Source organism: Triticum aestivum, chromosome 7B (genome assembly GCF_018294505.1).
Source record: "Triticum aestivum cultivar Chinese Spring chromosome 7B, IWGSC CS RefSeq v2.1, whole genome shotgun sequence".
In the NCBI taxonomy this organism is placed as follows: Eukaryota; Viridiplantae; Streptophyta; class Magnoliopsida; order Poales; family Poaceae; genus Triticum; species Triticum aestivum.
In genome coordinates, this window is record NC_057813.1 from 266588075 (window position 1) to 266593538 (window position 5464).

The following is a 5464-nucleotide window of genomic DNA, read 5'->3' on the forward strand; positions in this document are numbered from 1 at the left end:
GTCCCCGCTGCCGGTGGTTCTTCCTTAACTCCGGTGAGCCCCCCATCCCAAAAAAATCGACTGACCCAAAAGTCGATTCAGTCGACTGAAGTGTGGCTAAATCAGAGCAGAGCAGCAGCACGAGCGAGGTGGAGAGCAGCAGCAGCAGCTGGGCGATCGAGCGAGAGCCGGAGCAGCAGTAGCGCGAGCGAGCGAGCGAGAGCCGGAGCAGCAGCAACAGATCCGGCTGGTATGGACGCCGCTGTCGAAGGGGCCTCACATTGGGGGAGAGCCGCCGTGGAGATGTCACCCGTGGTGCCGGCTTCTAGGTAGCCACTCCATGGGGTGCGGGATGGAGCACCGTCGGCGCCGGGAGGTTGAGTTAAGGAGAAGGTGCGATGTGATGAGTGTACAACCTCTTTGGTGGCACTGAGTAGGCCTCGGCTTCGTCCGAGGAGCCAGTGAGGATGATGCGGTTCCGGTGGAGCAGGTTAAGGCGGCGATGTGGGGATGGAGCAGCCGTGATAGACGAGGCGATCGTCGGAGCAGCTCCTTGGAGGTGGAGGATGGGGCGGCTGAACCGGCGGGACAACGAGATAGTCGACGGATCCTCATCCAGGGAGGTGGATGAGGAACGTCGAGCTGTTGCGGTGGATGACGCCGTCGGGGAAGAGGCTCCGGCTGGGCAGCGGTGAGGTGGCGGACGGAGGAGAGTGGGGTTTCGCAGCTAGAGCGGAGAGGTTATGGCGGCCTGGGATTTCGAATGGCAAAAAGGGGGCGATGGGAGGGGGTGAAGCATGACTTAGGGACGCGCTTGTCCAAAATGTAGGGTGTGTTACGAAAGTACCCCCACCGATTTGAACTAGCGGCCCTTTCGGCTCAGGGTTAGAAGGGGGATTTCACATGTCGGGATTTGGCAGCTGGAGGGAGTTTTCGCGCGCTTTGTAATTTCGGGATAGCAAGGCGCGGGTTGTGAAGGCGCTAGTTTTGGGAGCACGATATCTGAATTTTCGGGATATAACATGCCGCGGGTTGAATTTTAGGGACAAGCCTAACGTGTAGTAATATTGTACTTGTACGTACCAAATCAATTCGCACTTCCCTCAACCAAAAAGAAAACAAAAAAAACTATTCACACCACACAAAGAGATAGTCTTGCCCCATTTTACTATACAAATGCTATTCAAAGCTACTCCCTCCTTCCATCTATATAGGGCCTAATGCGTTTTTCGATGCTAACTTTGACCAAATATTAGAGCAATAATATATGACATGCAACTTACACAAAGCACACCGTTAAATTCGTCTGTGAAAGGTTCTTTCAATGATATAATTTTCACATTGTGCATGTCATGTACTATTAATCTTGTCAATAGTCAAAGGCGGTCTTAAAAATCTCATTACGCCCTATATAGATGGGAGGGAGTATGAATCCATGTTATGTCCAATTAAATATTTTCGCTTGCTGTATAATGGATGTAACGACCTACTCATACCAACATTTTAGTGCATTCTAAATGTCCATACTACCGCTGCAATTCGAACCAAATTTGAATTCGTTTCTCTATTTCAATAAGAATCTACAATCATGATTGTTACCAACTTCAACCATCATTCGTGTATTACCTTAATAACACACCACATGATTACTATAGAGATAGATATGAACTATGTGTACTATATGAACTCGAATTCTATTTTTTGAATACACTTGATGTTGATTCCAAATAATAGTACATTTGATGTACTAACTATATAATCATAATCTAAACCATGTTCCATACGTACACTGTGTTTATCACACAAAGTATAGTGCCCCGCCCCCTACATTATGTCAAGTATTTAGACCTGAGTTGCAAAAGCCACACATTAGCCCAAATTATAATCAATGTTCTACATTATGATATCTTCTTCAAGTATCCGTATCCACTTTTTTATAATGAATTATGATCTTTGTTCGTCTTTTACACCCTCACGATCCTCTTCTATTTGTAGCTAGCTAGCGCTAACTTTCTATCGTGCATGCACACGCCCGCCCCCCTCTCACCCACCCTTAGCGTCCCCTCCATCGCGCACGTTCATTATTTCTCTTTAGGTCGTCCACCCGCGGTGTGTGTAGGCCACCTTCTCCTTCTTTCCGGCACACACCGGTCGATATACCTCTCTAGCCAAGTGTGCCTACAACAAACACATATATACTTCCCCTCTTCTCTTCTCACCGTCCATGCCCCCCTATGTCCAATACGGTTCCAGGCAGGTACACACTCCCGCCCCTCTTTTCATTGATCACATACTCGCACACTCCTCCCCCCTCGACATGGTAGGCCTCTCACACCACCTCCTAGCCGCACCCTCTCCCCCTGTCTGTCTCTCCGGACCTTATTTGCTTCTAACACATGCAGGTGTGTATATGAACTGATCTCCCTACATATAGCCAGGTCGACTATAATTCATTTTCACCAAGCACCGATACACTTACCTCGCTAGTTATGTCTCTCCCTTTCTCGGACACACGATGGTTGATCTTCCTATGTAGTTACGTATGCTTACCACAACCATATCTTATCCCCTCATCATCCTTGAATACCTCCCGACCCGTCTCTCACACGCATGTGCATAGACAGACATACATCCCCCGCCCTCTCTTATTGATATTGCACTCATACCCTCCGTTTGTCTAGCAGGCCCCTCCCACCATTTGTGAGACGCCACTCCACAACCAACCCTCCGACGCTCTACCTTTGTCTTTTTCCCAACCTTATTCCTCTGCTACACATATCCATGGATGTCGATCGATCTCCCTCAATACATAGCTAGGTCTCTCTCATTCCCCACACATATACTATTCGATCGGTCTCTGCCCCCCCCCCCCACACACACACCAATAGTCGAACGTTGTAGGTAGGTATCCATGCCATGGAGAAAAACTGCACCTCTGCCCTCTCAAATTCCAGTAGGCCAGCGGCCATGTATCTTTGACGTGGGCAAACACAAATTTGATGGCACTCTTTATCGATCGCGCAGCCACAAACTTCATCCCTGTTTTCAATTCTATCGATATCTCACGTCCATGACTCTGTTTCACACACATTGCATATGTTACGATTTTCTGTTTGAGGTATCATCAATACATTGCCTCTGTTTCGCACAAACCATCTCTCCCACACCCACCCACATACGTACCTACACCTAAATAATAAGTGCATGTAGGACGCACGTAGTCATGTCTCATTCCCGGCCACACCCGCGCGGGTACACGGTGGAGTTCGTTTCTGTACGAAAAGGCAGCCCACGTGATAATTTGACGCATGTAGCGGTTGTTTACTCGAAGGAGGGTTGGGTACCACGCCTAGACGAAACAAAGTTCGACTTGACGTGTTAGAATTAAATAAAGTTATATATTCCTCAATGGCACGTACAGAATATAAAACAATTGCCATGGGGAAAATGGAAAAATGGGTTTGTCTCTTGTCACACCATCTCACACAAGGCGACCGTGGCCTCTCTCTCTCTCTCAGCGTTGGTCAGTGATCCGGCGCCATCCTGTCCGCTGACGGAAAGGGAGGATGTGCATCGTCTCTCCATTCGACGGCGTTGAGGCAGCACGTCCTGATCTGCGGTACCCGCCGTTCTCTCTGACCAAGCTCCGACGTGGTAGGGCCTTCGCCACTTGCTCGCTGCCGTAGTATGGGCAGAACCCGGCCGCCGACGCCCTCCTAGTAACATCCCGACGACCCTCTGGTACAGCTTCCTCCGGCCTTGCTCCACTGCCCATCTTCCCACGTTGCTGCATGTGGATCTTCTTTAGTTGTTTGCTTAAATCGTATCTTAGCCGGCGTACTTTCCGTCTTGCAATCTCGTCCTCAAACCATTTTTGATAAACCACCATGTGCTATCTTTCCCTTATTACATGGAACATGCTTCTTTTTTGTCTGCGTATGTGTCTTCAACTCGTGTTATTGGGCAGTAATTATTTCCTTTCGACCTCCTTTTGCAAACAGGGCTATCCATTTTCACCTCATTGCTATTGCGACCTTTTGGTGAACTGCACAAATCAGTTTTTTCTAAAGAGTGTTTTGTGCAGTTCCGCCCAAATGTCACACGGGCAATGTTTTTACATTTCTATGGGACTGTAGAAAGGGAGATTGGTTTTGCTATCCTCCTCATCCAACTCCGTGCCAAATCTTCTCGAACAAGAAGTTAGTCCTAAAGAGAGATCGTAGAGGTGATCGGCTTCTATTTATGTGGGTTATGTTTCATCATCTAGTTCCACTATTATTGTAACATCTTTGCAAACAAGGATGGTCCACTCGATTTTAGTGGAGCTGCACAAAATGATCGGATTGTGGTGTCCTTCATACACCTCGTTTTTGGCTACAGAGCTGGGTGAAACTAGCTGCCAAGCAATGAATACTGTGCCAAGGAAATGGAGCCATGCCTACGAACAGCATCGATCAATTATATTTTTTCTTTATTTGTGCACCTTCTCACAACTTTGTCTTCAGTTGTGATGTGAATATCGGCGCTGATCTGCGAACTATTGAGATGCATTAGCCATGGTAGCCATGGTAGTTTCATTTGTATTTGATGGAATGTTGTAACAAGATAATCTTGAGGCAAGACACATGAATCCTAAGTTGAAACCTTTTTTTCTTGCGAGAACCAAAGTTGAAACCTTCATAGCATCACAGTACAATTTCATTAAAATTATGCGTAGATATAAACAAATCATGAAGGATTGATAGCAATGCCAGAAACAATTCAACTTTGTTTCACTGACATGTTGGACATCCTTCATACGGCTCCACCTGCCATGCAGCAATATTGAGTGCACAACACAACTTCAAGGAAATATTCACCCTGGTCGTTGTGCCACAGTAGTAATGACTAGTGAGCAGTCAAATCACAGAGCCCCACCTTCGCCACAATAAGTTGCTCGGACAAAGCAACCATCATTTCTCTGTTCTTGAATCCGCTGGTACTCCCATATTCCCACAGTAATAAGTTGCTCGAGTGAATCAACCATCACTATATCCGCTCATGTGTGATGACCACAGGAGCTATCCATTCAGATTGTATGTTAAAAGAAATAAAGGTCGATAATTAATGCGGCAAACTTTCAAAAAAAAACTAATGCGGCACCTCGGGCCAACGTGGCCAGATCGCATTTTGCACGAGAAATTACACACCATGTTTCGTTGACATGTGGCCCCGTTCCAACATATAAGTGAGACGACGGCGAGTCCTTTTCTACTAGTATTTCTGAATGGACGTGTAGGCCGGGGCACCTCTTCATAAACCGTGGCAATCTGGCAACCGTCCACCGACTCTTCGCCTTTCCCTCTCGATTTGGAACCGCTGTCGCACACTCTTCCTCTCCCTCCTCCATTTTCCTTCAGCCCTTCACCCTTCCTTTTGCCATTGTTCGATCGTCTTCTCCATGGAGCACTACAAAAAAATACACTTCCGTGATGATACGTGTTTG